Here is a 12882-nt window from a genome sequence, read left to right as displayed (position 1 = left end):
GACCTTAGTGCAAGAATTTGTGGGAGCATTTTGTCTGGATTTCAGTATGGCTTCAAAGTCTCAGGGTCTGGGGCAGTGAAGTTGGGGAGAAGCAATAGTTCAGCTCCCAAGCCAGTTAACATGGCAAGATGATGGGTATGGAAAAAAAAGTGGAAAAAATAAAGAAAATGAAAGAAGGAATGAGGGTGTTGGGTTTTTTTTCCCCTCCATCTTGAACTTGCAATAATCTCCACTGTTGCTTGTTCTGCAGATAAGCAAATGACAGATCCTCCAAATCCACCCCGATGGAGTTATTTAGTATGCCTTTGACTCGGAGAGGAATGGAAATGAAGGCTAATAAGGCTCCTGAACTCTTTCTCTACTACCCTCAGAGACAACCAAGAGGCATTTAATTTCCTGCAACCCAAGAGCACAAACTGCGCTCAGACACTTCATAGAACCTGTCAGGCATCCTTCTGAAAGATTAAATAAGTAGGACAACATTTTCAAGCAGCTGAGTTGGAGCAGCACAAGCAAATCCCCAGGCCAGGGCTGGGCTGTGCTGCTGCCTGCTCCAGTGTCTGCCCCACCGCTCGGCTCCCCTCTTGCTGTCAGCAGAGCAGAAAGATGCCTTCGATGGCATCAGCCCACCCCCCCCCGAGCAGCAGCACTGCCCTGTGCCTGCCTGCCCCCTGGCAGCAGCAGTACAAGGCTTGTCTTGCCACCTGCACATCCCCTTTTGAAAGGTCAGAGGTCCCTGTGCATCACACCTGATGCTGGTGAAGGATGTGATGCCGAGGTCGCTGGGCTTCTTGGGGGATGCTGAGGTCTGGTCCCTCTCCCAGGGCTGCTCAGCAGTATGGGCAAAGCTTGGGGGAGGTCTATCAGTCGGAGCAGCCCCTGCAGCTAAGGCAACCAGCGTGCAGAGCGCTGTGTGACCAGGCGTGGGTGCTGAGCCCTGCGTGCTGAGCCCAGCGTGCTGGGCGAGGGGCTGGCAGCCCTCCCTGGGAGATGCGGCTGCTTTCACAGCTGCACGGCTCTTGCAGCACGTGGGAAGCCTGGCAAGCCGCTGCCCGGGGCAAGGTTATATTTAGGATGAGTTTTGTTTAAGCAGAGGAAAAACGGTGGGACGTGCAAAGACACCGGCTTCCCCACAGGAGCAGCATCAGATTACGGCTCTAAGCAGGGGATGGAAAAAGAATTCTGCCTGCTTGGCATGGGGTGTGTGTGTGTGTGTGTCTGCTGATGGGCTGTGGGGGGAACCACAGTGCTCAGGGTGAGAGCATGCAAGGATTAAATACCATAACCTGTAACCCAAGTGCACAGGCCTATGCGGGGATGATGGGGGCACCCTCTGCTGCCTTATCCTCTTCTCCTGATGGATTAAGAGAATTCAGAGAAGGGGAGCAGGGCAGGGAGAGTCTCCCTCCCTGTTCATGTGGGAAACAAGTACATCTCAGCTGCCCCCATCCCAGGAAAGCACGTCCCAGAAGACTTCCAGGTGCTCTTCTCAGGCAAACAAGAGACACACAATTTGGGCAGCTCTGCTTCCCCACCGTACACCTTAACCTCACAGCAGAACAATTGAGGGAGCAAGCTAGAAACGTTAAAGGGAGACCCCAATTAAAGGACGAGCTCCCAGTGTCTTTGGGAAGGGCCTGCAGGTGGGGGAAGGGGATGATGTGACTACATGCTGCCAGCTCAGGCATCCTGGTCTGCGCTCTTCAAACCCTTTGCCAAGGACAATAAAACCTTAAAAGTGCAGGAAAGGTTCCCACAGACGCCTGTTTCTGTCCTGCACGCTGGGGCAAGGGGACAGCATGTTCAGGAAGTGTTGCAGGGGGAAGGGGCCGGATCCTGCGTGTGGACCGACAGCTCGTTTCTGCGCAGGAGACAGAATTTCTGTAGCAGACACGGAAGCTGGAAAGAGCCCAAAAACTGCAGCTGTGTTGAGCAAATTGGATCGTTATATTAGAAACCGAACAGGAGGAATCTGTGAACGAGAGCAGCTTGATGCTAGCTATTTTTCATCCAAAGAGGGATTCAACAAGGCGAACCCACTTCCCACCGTTACCTTGGCCACAAGATGATGGAGATGACAGTTTGATATTCACTCCCATCATATCTTCTGCTATCAAGGCAAATAGCCCGTCAGGCATCTCCCACCCCTGCCTGCTTCTCTGGCTGACAGGGTCCTGCCGGGAGCACACAGAGCACCCAAGCGCCAGGAGTCTGGAGAGCAGAAGGACCAATGCACAAATCAAGGGGAGACATGTTGGTGACAGACGCCCTCCCTGAACTAACTGCCCAAAAAACCTGGCTGCAAAGCATGGGCAACTAGAGCCAGGCTTCCTGGCAGGTGAGTGCCAGCCTTGGTGCTGCTGGAGGGGGTGAGCAGACCCATCCGGCTGTGCTCACCCACCCTTGGGTGCTCACCGTACTCTACATGCACTGCAAGGACTGGATCAGGGAGCAGAAAGGCACCAGAGGATTGGGCTCCCAGCCATGCCCTGTGGCTTCATTTAGGAGAGGTGGCCAGCAGCCCCACAGGGGAATTAGAAGCTGGCACAGTTAGCTGTGACTCCATTTCCAGTCCCTTCGCTGGGGGAAAACCCAGCCCTCCGCTTCATCAGCAGCATTAAGAGGGGGAGATAAGCTCCTTCTGCAGGATGGAGGGGATGGCGCCTGGCTGAGAGCCCCAGCCAACAGCACACAGGGCACCCTCCAAGACTGAACCTCCAAGACTGTGGGGTGCAGCACACAGAAAAGGCTGCTGAGGGAGCAGTGCTGCCCATGGTTGCTAGCTCCTGGGGATGGCAGCAGTCCCAGCCTCAAGCATCAGTTGTGGAGGCGAGCCCACCTGCAAAGGTGCTGGGGCTCCTCTCGCCTTGGCTGGCACCAGCGAGCCTGGAGCAGGCTCCCGTGCCTCTTGCAGCACACCCTGCAAGGGGAGTTTTAGCTAAATGTCAGCTGTGATTTGGCATTTTATCTTTAAGTAGGGGTGAGTGACCTCTCCAGCTGCAGTCGGCGCGCGTTCCCGGCCCCACAGAGGCAGGCACAGGTGGCTTGAGGAGAAGGGACCAGGCCACACGCCGATTTTTGGCAGGAGCAACAGTCGTTCTTTGCCGTTTGCCATTTCTCCGCTGCCCCTGAGTCATTGTTAAATTTGTCAAGAGTGATTTACAACTGTGTCAACAAGTGGGATGCAAGCTGCTGGTCCACACCGCGGGGAGGGAGAGGGGGAACAGCTCCCAAGACGCGATACGAACTGGAAGGCTGGAGGAGAAAAGCACAGCTATGCCCCTATGCCACAGGCTTGCCTAGTCGGGTGTTACTGCGACTGCTCTGTGCTTCCCAGGGTCTGACATCGCCCCTGGACATGTCTCTCACCATCCAAATGTTGCCAAGTCTGTTTGGCAGGGCTGAAATTCAGACTACGGTTCACAGGGGTTCAGTATCTTCAGCTTGTTTCTGCAGAGCGCTGAGAAGTGACTTGCTTGTCACCCTGAAGATGTCACAGTGCCTCCCTTGCAGGGAAGGCTTTGCACGTCAAGCCCCAGAACCACCCACGTGTGCTGCCTGGTCCCTAGTCCAGCCTCCAGCTCAGGACTATTGCCAGTGCTAGCTCTGGCTCTAACCATTTTAGGAGCCTTTGGTTTCTCCATGTGTCTCCTGAACAAGGTGCAGGGACCCAAATTGAGCTCTATTTTAGACACAGCCTTGCCAGCACCAAGCAAAGGGGGAGTAACGACTCCCCTCCATCTCCCAGCCTCGCTCCTCCTGAAGCAGCCTAGGACGTGGCTGCCTTGTGCTGTAGGGTGTCTCCAGACCAGCACACCCGTGGGACTGTTTCTGGGGAGAGGGACGTGGCTCTCTCCTCCCTGAGATGACAGAGCTGGCCACCGACCACAGGGTCACCCCCCACCATGGCCCAAACGCTCCTACTTGTGGTGGACAGATATGGATCAATGCAGGAAGGAGCTGACTGAACTCCTGCGTCACCCCAATCAGATCAAACACCCTCTCCTTTTCCAAGCACTGAAGGGTTCAGCAAGACAAGCCAAGGAAAGATACGATTCGCTTCTATTTAACGTCACATGCCAGTGCCTGCAGAGCCCTTCAGCTGGCACCAGGCACTGCCTTCTCATGGCAACAGGCCCTGCTCCTCCGCTCCTTTTATGCCTACTGCATCCTAACTCTGAGCACAGAGCTTGGGCAGCTCCTGCTCACAAGTGCCCACAGTAACATTGGCCTGAGGTCACACATTGTCGCTCCCTGGAGACCTTCGGAAGTGGTGTTTGGGTTGTGTGACATTTTCCTCCAGCTCTATCACTGGGGCAATCTGGACAGACAGCAGTCTGTCAGAGCAAAATACCAGTGCTGCTACATCACTCTGTGTAGCTGGTGGGTATTTGTATTGTAAAGAGAATTACCACAACCACTGACAAACCTGCAATTGCCAATAAAAGGCAGCAATGGAAGCAACTGCACACACTAAAACAGGCACTATTCCTGCTTTACCTTCAACAGGTAAAGAAAGTTTGCATTCTAGGGTCTCAGACCAGCCTGGGGAGCACATCATGCCAGGTCTGGGGCAATGGAAAAAAATCTCTTCTCTGTTTCCCCACAAAATTTCCCCAGGACAAGTGAGTGCTGCTCCTCATTAGGAGCTATTCACATCCACACCAACTATGGCTGAGTTAAATACATCATCCTGGCAACAAAACCTGCTACTAAAAAAATAACCCCAACAAATAAATATTACCTTAATGAGGAATCCTCACAAGGGCTGAGGTGACTGTCCTCACAGCTCTGCAGAGGAAACATCTTACAGCAGAGCATGGGCTTCTGCTAAGCAAATGAAGATGCTTGCTGAAGTCAGGCTGCTGCACTAGGGAAGCTTTTGAAGCTGCAAGAAGAGCCATGCCCTCCCCTCTCACATGTGAAACGGCTTATAAATAATCTGATTCCCACATCCTGACAAATAGCATGTGCTGGGGTTGCTCTGTGAAGGGCTTGATCTAGGTAGCAGATCCCTGTGCTTCTCCCTTCCTTCAGGAATCTGCTCCTGCTGCAAAGGCAGCCTATTGCTGTTATTATTGTTATTGCTGATATTATTATTATTATGTATCACTTTTTAATTGTCTGGTAAATTTGCAATAGCTTGAAAAAAGCCAAAGGAAGATGTGTAATTTGAAGCACTAAAAAGAGTAAAGATGGGGAAAATGCAGTGCATCTAGTAGGATTATTGAAGAGGTGATGAGGACATTCTTAACCTTAATTATTTCAAATCAACTCATTTTGTAGAGTGTGTAGGTTTATGAATCAGATGAAACGTAAATTGATTCATAATTTCCTTTAATTTTCTGCTCTTTGGAGAATTTAAATCCATATTAACATAACCTGTACCAGCCAGTTACTAAGAGACAGGAGAAAATTAGCATGGGGGAAGCTGGAAGACTGGCATTTTAATATGCTTGAGCCCACCTGCTGCCTGGAGGTTGTGATTGGGACTCATCAGTGTGGGGCTGCTCCTGGCCCACTCCCCCCGCCCCCCGAGCCCCTGGCACCCCCCCAAGCCCCTTGCTGATGCTGCCTCTTGTGGGAGTCCCAGTGTGGGAAACACTGAGCGAGGTGGGTGTGGGTGGAGGGCACAGTCTGAGCTTGGTCCTGCTGCTCCACAGGAATGACAGCAGTTCAGGAACTAGTAGAAAAGTTAACGTTATTCAGCACAGAGGTGGAGACCCACTGCCCAGACCCCTTCGGGCAGCTTCAAACTTGCTTTTTCCAAGTATTTTTCCTTCCAGTGCCTTTCGGGTTTGTGACATTCTCATCATCATTTGCTCTCTTGAAATTAACCTTCCGGTGCCTGTTTTTCTGCTACCCAAAGCTGTGGGTTAAGGGAAATGCCTGAGTCAGTCATGTTGTGCTGGGCTGGAAAACAAGGATCCTCAGCGTAAGCCCTGGCACGTAAGGGCTGCACAGGAACTTTACAGTATCTCCCCCTCCCTCTGCCAGCACGTTTTGTGTAGTGAGGCTGGGAAGCCACGGCTGGAATTTCAGTGGGAAAGGTCCTGCCCTCTGCTGTCGGCCATCCCATGCCATGGGGTGATGCAAAGCGACACTACATCCCCCAGGTACCAGCCTACTGCTGCGCTGCACAGGGCTGCACAAGCCCCTGACGCGCCGCGTGAATGAGGTGATGCCAGCACTTCCCATTCCTGGTTTCAAAGAGAACGTTATCCTTTAGGAAAGAAGCACAGACAAGAATTACCAGGGAAATAAATAATAATCAGGCTTACTGGGCTGCAAGAATAAGGAAGCCTGTAAGGAAAATGGTTTTCTTGCCCTTTTTGTCTGTCCCAAGCCTGTGCTGTAGGTATTTCCTTTGCTGGGCACCCAGAGGCTGAGGGTGGGGGTACACGGATGGGGGTTTGGGGCCGGTACGTTCATGCCCTTCTGTGCAAGCTGTGCTGTGGCAGTCTGGGCTGACCTTGCTTGCAAGTCCTTTTGGGCAGTGACAAATGCCTTGGTCAGAGACTGCTCTTCTTTCAGGTTGGGCAGAAACCAAACGTAAGAAAGCAGGCGAGACAGCTGGCTGTGTGGGAAGCTGGCTCTGAGCACGACGGGGATGCTGCGTCGCCGTTTCCACTCATCCTGCGTGTTGTCCTCCTTCAGTCAGTCATACTGGTGCGGGCCGGGCAGCTTGGGCAGCTCAGCCACTGCTGGCACCAATGTTGGCTGGTGCACGGAGCCTGCCAGGGATGCACGAGGTCACTTGAACGCATCACAGCGAACCCCTTTGCTTGGCCGCTGTGCCGCAGCCCGCAGCCGTCAGAGGGCATGGGGAGGGGTGGGGAGGCAGCAGCAAAGTTGGTCCCAGCCCAGGCAGGTTTTGGCAGATCAAGACCCAACCAGAAACATGTTGAGGTGTGGTTTACCGTTCCCACTCCTGGCTGCAGTGCTGTTGCTCTTCCCAGTGGGCAGGAACTATTGATTTCCTTGCACAAGTGCCAAGGCAGGGGGGATGCTTGTGCCCCATGCAGGAACGTTGGTTTGTGGTGAGAGCTGCATGGGTGTGTGAGTGCCGGCGTGCCGAACGCGCTGAGTAGAACAGGAGGTCATGGTTATATTAATCCAATGAAGCAAAATCAATACCGGAACTGGGTTCAGGAGGGAGGGATTTCACTGCTGCCTCTCACCAGTGCAAACATACATTATGTCATCAGCAGAGCGGTAAATCAGCATTTCTGAGACCAGCTGCCCAATTACCAAGGCGGTTAGATGACGGGAATTGTAAATTGGATGTATGCAAATACATAGCACGAGTCAGTAAACACCTCCAAGAATTACTGAGAAAGCTCTGGACTGAGTTGCTGACCAGGAAGCTAGCCAGGTGTGAAGGGTCACAGGGCATGGAGCAGAAAATGTATCTGGATGCTTTTGGGGCTCACCACCATCCCCAGAGCCCTACCAGGCCAGCTCAGAGACTTGCAAGTCTCTGGTGAGAGCCCATGGCCACGGCTGGCAGGAGCACTGAGTGCCTGGCACGGCTGGGGCTGTCTCACAAAACATGTCATCTCCATATGCTGCCATACATCTCGTTCGGGGTCCTTCTGTGTTGTGGACCTCTGGGTTTCTACATTGCCAGGAGTTACAAGACATGGCCAGCTCCATGCTACTGGTCCTGAAGGTGAGATAGCCATCCCATATTTCCATGGCCCTGCTCTGAACTGTGTCTTTCCTGAGCACATGCTGTGCTAAGAAATGACATCAGTTTTGTCTTTTGTACAAGTGAACAGAAACTGAACGTGTTTAATTGCTTTCCTCCTTGCGTAATTTCTTCCTTCTATCGTACCTGAAGAGATAAGGTAAAGCTGCAGTTCAGAGGGAAGCTGAAGAACTTGAGGCAACGATGATGGGAGAACTCAAAGTGTACATCTGTGCTCACAGAGGGGACAAAGAAAAGCAATTAAAAGTTCTGTGTATTTGCAGGGAATACACCCAGGCCAGAGTGTGCCATGCCGGCAGCTGACCTTCTCCCATGCCTTTCTTAAAGGACTTCTTCTCAACCTCCTTCTCTAGGTTAGGTTCCCTTCTATCTATTATCTTCACCCCCAGGTTTTCCTCCTGCTCCATGTGCTGTTTTCTTTTTTTCTCCAAGGGTCTGTCTACCCAGCGCTCACAGTTCAGGACAGCCCTTCTTCTGCACTGCTGTGCTCACATGCAGATTTGGGGGCTGGAGGATTTTGTTTAAGCTTTCTCATTTGAGCACCAGAACAAGTCCAAACAAGGGGGTTCCCACTGCTCCTACAAGCAGGGTGCTCACTGCATTTTCAGCTTGAAGTTTTCAGCTTGAAATTTGCTGGATTTTCAGTGCTGGATGTTGCGGCATCTTCATCATCTACTGCAAAGACCTGTTTAATATCGTACATCATCTCCACAGACAGGTGCTTAAAGACTGCAGTCGTCTTTCTTCTTTACCCAGCTCTTTAATAAGCTAAACAGATTGAGCCCCTTAAATCACTCTCCAGTGCAAAGAGAGTTAATGACCTGATTACCATGGAGGCAGGCCCAGGACCCAATGTGACATGAGCATAGCTTGGCAGAAGTGACTTTTAGCCTGGCTTCCTCAGGAAAGTGGTGCTCATGCACCCAGGCTGTTCACCTGCTGCTTGTCTGCCTGTCCATCTGTCTGTCAGTCCCATTCTATTCTCCTCTCCTCCTGGTCCTCCTCCTCGCCTCAAACTGTGTGTCAGAGGGTCTTAGTGCCACCATGCTGGAAGCCTCCTGGGTGCAAGGACCAGCCAGTTGTCCCCCCAGTTGTCACAGGGTGGGGGGCCTGTGCGCCCCACTGACCCTAGTTAGCCTCAAGTTTCTTGTGTGCCTGTCACAGTACAGACAAACCAAGGGCACTCTGCTGAGGGAGGTATTGATTGTGAATTAGTAGCAGCTAGCCTGAGATGAGCACATCATGCAGCACGACAACCCCCGATCCCTGGCTATGGAAAGCTCCTTGACAGAAAGACGAAGCCTCCTCAGATATCCCCGGGGAGAGGCCAGCACTGCAGGGGTGGCATCATGCAGCGGGGAGCAGATCATGGCTCTGGGATGAGACCCCTCTCTGTTACGTCTCATTGCACCCACCATGGTCTCAGCCCCACCAGAAGGACCCTTGATTTCATTGCTCTTTTGGTCCAAGACCGGTGTTTGGTGCTTTGGCAGGATCAACAGCAGGGCAGAAGGAGACACTTCCCTGACCACGGTGCACCGGTGGTCTGGTTGCAGCGATGCAGTGTCATCTCCATTTGGCCTCTGGCCTGTGGCTTTGTGAAGAAAGCTTCATGGAGGAACCTCTCTGCTGCTTTCCCTTCCCAAACAGCCCAGCTCGTACCTCTTGCCCGCCCCAAAGGATGCTGCCCTGCACACGCCTGCCACAGAACGTGTGAGAGCCTCTCTGCTGATTATCCGTCCCTCTGGCAGTCCCAACAGGATGTTTCCAAGCTCAGCCTGGCATTGTGACACTGCAAAAATCTCCTGCCAAAGGCAGCGTCTGTCAGAGTGGCTCGTGGGTTAAAAATAACTCCACATCTCTGGGGACCGAGACTGGAAACCACTCGGGGGCAAGACACGGCCATGCTCCCAAGCCATGGAGGGAGAGGCCAGGCAAGGTTTTGGAAGGGTGTTCTGAATTTGCTACCATCAGTTCCTGACACTGAGATTTCATCTCGTGAGCTGGGGCTAGCAGGCCCTGTTGCTGCTGCAGGACCCGGGTGCTTGTCTGGCAGATGGAGTGGGCGGTGCCGGCCTGGCTTCCCAGGTGCCACATGCAAACAGATCCAGCATGAGTGTTGAGGGAAAGCCATTGATTCTGCTCCCCCAACCCGGCCTCTGTTTCGTTTGTGCTCATTTTAATTTTGACTATCTGAATCTATTTTAACTGGCAGCTGGCTAAGGTCAACCCAGCACAGCCAGTCCCAGTGTGAGCTACTGTGCCTGGGGGATCCGGTCACCATGAGCTGCGTGGGACGTGGGTGCTCTGGAACAAGGCAACAGGCCCTGCAGTGCTGGGGGTTAAGTGCGGCTGTTAGAGCCTGGCATCAGCAGGGCCAACAATGCTGCACTTCCATCCCGTGGTGGAGATTTAAATATTTCATTATGCATTTATTATAATTTAGTCTCGAGCCAGCCAGGTGCATAATGAGTTGCAGTAGAGGGAAATGCAGCTCCTGCCCATAGCTGCCTGCTCGCTCACCCTGCGTGTCCTTGGGTGACAAGGGTGCCCTTGACAGGGACACCTTACTGCCTGGGGACACCATGCTGCCCGGTGACCCCTGTAAGGACAGGGTCAGGGGCTAGTGGGGCTAGAACTGTTGGCTGTGCCCAGGGACTGGCCATGGGCTCTGGAGCTCTGGGGTGGTGGGATCTCCCCAGCCACCCCTCCAGATGGAAGGCAAGCAATGGCACCAGCAGAACTACAGAAGATCACCACTGCAGTGCCCGGGGGATGTGTCCTTTGCTGCCCCCCTTTTCAAACTCTGAACCCCTGACAGAACCATTGGGGTGGCAACAGCCCTCTGGGATTTCATGTCGAATGCTGGAGAGCACTGACAGCCTCCAGACAAGGTGCCGTGGGGGATCCCAAGGGCAGAGCCGGTCCTTTGGAGCAGGCTGCTGCTGTGCCAAGGCAATGGCACACTCCAGGAGCGTCTTCACAGCCCGGTCTTGGGAAGTGAGGAAAAGAACAGGGAAAGGGTGAGAGCCTTTGGGGCTGCAAGACCAGCGCTCTCCCCGCCATGCCTGCGCGTCACTCCCCGCAGCCAGTGCCGCTTCGGGAGAGACCTACTTCTCGTTCCTTGCTGCAGGAGAAAAGCATTGGCGGTGGGGGTGGTATCGCCTGGGGATGTGTAGCTCTTCATGCTGGGCTGCTCCAGAGTGCAGCTCCTACGCCTGCCCCTCCACTGCCGAGGTCTTTCCCACCATCCTTTCACAGAGCAGCAAAGTGGGAACCGCTGCTGGGCGAGTCATGGTGGGCAGGATGGTGTGCAGGATACTCCCCACAGCAACCACACTGCCCCTCGGATTTGGAGCATCCCCCCAGAAAACTGGTTTGGAGGCTGCCCTGCTCTCTTGCTTGGCCTAGGCACTCGGATTATTTTAATCTGGGCTTGATAATGTGATTGCTGCTTCGTGGTGCCTGCTTTCTGAACCATAAGTGCTTTAATATTTCATTCTGTGTGGCTTTCAGGGTTACACAGTTTGTTCCACAAATAAGAGGTTGGGACAGTCATTAGCGTGTGAAATCATAAACGCACGCACCGGTAACTATGGCAACTCCAGAGCGAACACCAGTTTCTAGTAAAATCAAGAATTAAGCTTACATGAAAACCCCGAAGTAGGAGAGATCCTATCTGCTGAGGGCTTGGCATATGTTTAAAAAAGAGAAGAAAGATCTGAAATGCTCAAGTAAACCGAGCCCAACCCAAAGCCGGGAGTGCAGGTGGTCCTGGTACATCCCCACAGGGGGCAAGCCTGCTCGCATCTGAAAAATTCATGTCAGCCTTACCCAGAGACCCCTCCTGCTGCCTCTGCACCCCTCCGCCAGCTCATGGTGGGGTTGCCTTTTCTGGGAGTGAGCTGATGCTTGTGTAGCTCCCAGAGCAGCGAGGCTCCAAGCACAGGGTAACCACCCTGGGATGCTGGGAGTAAGTAATTATCTGTAAGTAATTACCACTACCCATAAGTAATGGTGTAAAACCAAAGCTGGCGGTTCAGGCCCTGTCACGACCTGCAGTGTCAGATGCTGGTGCAAATGCTTCCCATACGGCTTGGGGATACAGCAGTGTGCTGCGCGGGGTGAAGGCGTCACAGCGTTCCCCCCTAAATAATTCAGGCTGCCTTTTTGACAGCTTCAGGCTGTGAGGATGAAGGAGGCCTTTGCTCTGTGCTCCCGAAAGCTTACTGCCCTCACGGCATTTCCCTTACCTGCTGTGTATTTCAGAACACATAACCCAAAACAGCGGCACCAGGGAGAAAGGTCTTGGAGGCCATCTCCAGATCTGTGTCCAGATCTGGGGCCCCCAATACAAGAAAGGTGTGGAACTGTTGGAGAGGGTTCAGAGGAGGCCACGAAGATGATTAGGGGGATGGAGCACCTGCCCTATGAAGAGAGGCTGAGGGAGCTGGGCTTGTTCAGCCTGGAGAAGAGAAGGCTGCGGGGGGGCCTCATTGCAGCCTTCCAGTACCTGAAGGGAGCTTATAAGCAGGAGGGGATTCAACTTTTTAAAAGGATAGACACTGGCAGGACAAGGGGGAATGGATTAAAACTAAAGTAAGGAAGCTTTAGATTAGATATTAGGGGGAAGATTTTTACAGAAAGAGTGGTGAGGTGCTGGAATGGGCTGCCCAAAGAAGTAGTGGATGCCCTGTCCCTGGAGGTGTTCAAGGCCAGGTTGGATGGGGCCCTGGGCAACCTTGTGTAGATCCAGACCTGAGGTTGGTGGCCCTGCCTGTGGCAGGGGGGTTGTAACTCTGTGATCCTTGGGGTCCCTTCCAACCCATGCCATTCTATGATTCTATGATTCTATTCCTCTACGGCATGGTGAGGGCTGAGCCCTGTGTGTTGGGGCTGTGGGGTTACATGTGGTGGGTCACTGTTAATCTGCGAGCAGCCAGGCACCAGGTCCAGGTGCCGCTCCGGGCACAGCATCCGCTTGCAGGGAGCAGGGATGTCAGTGCTGCTATAAATACCTTGGCAGCGCAGCAAAGGGCAGGAATTACAGGAAATGAAGGTTTTTTGGAAGAGGCTGCTTTTTCAGAACCTGATTTAGTAGTGATGCTAATACCTGTGATTATGTTTGCCCTATTCCCAGTTGCTTTCCCAGTGTAATCAGCCTTGAGGTG

Source organism: Gallinula chloropus (assembly GCF_964237585.1).
Source record: "Gallinula chloropus genome assembly, chromosome: 6".
NCBI classification, from domain to species: domain Eukaryota; kingdom Metazoa; phylum Chordata; class Aves; order Gruiformes; family Rallidae; genus Gallinula; species Gallinula chloropus.
This window is presented reverse-complemented; position numbering follows the sequence as displayed.